Source organism: Theobroma umbraticum, unplaced genomic scaffold (assembly GCF_002168275.2).
Source record: "Theobroma umbraticum cultivar Fairchild unplaced genomic scaffold, ASM216827v3 scaffold_106.0, whole genome shotgun sequence".
Taxonomy (NCBI): Eukaryota; Viridiplantae; Streptophyta; class Magnoliopsida; order Malvales; family Malvaceae; genus Theobroma; species Theobroma umbraticum.
Genome location: NW_018397276.1, coordinates 1,201,034 through 1,201,245, shown reverse-complemented (window position 1 = coordinate 1,201,245; position 212 = coordinate 1,201,034).

Below are 212 nucleotides of genomic sequence, written 5' to 3'. Positions count from 1 at the left end.
TAATTTGATAATTAATTTATATTTATAGATCATGAACGGCATCTAGCAATACATTATGACTACCAAAATGTTAGAGAGTCATTAAAAACTTTGACAAAGCCCTTCAGTGATAAGCTTCTCCGTATAATACAGTTCTTTCATCAAATATCCCAAATATATCATTAAGTATGGCTTGGTGTCTACTTATGACATTCCATATTAGTTCTCATAAT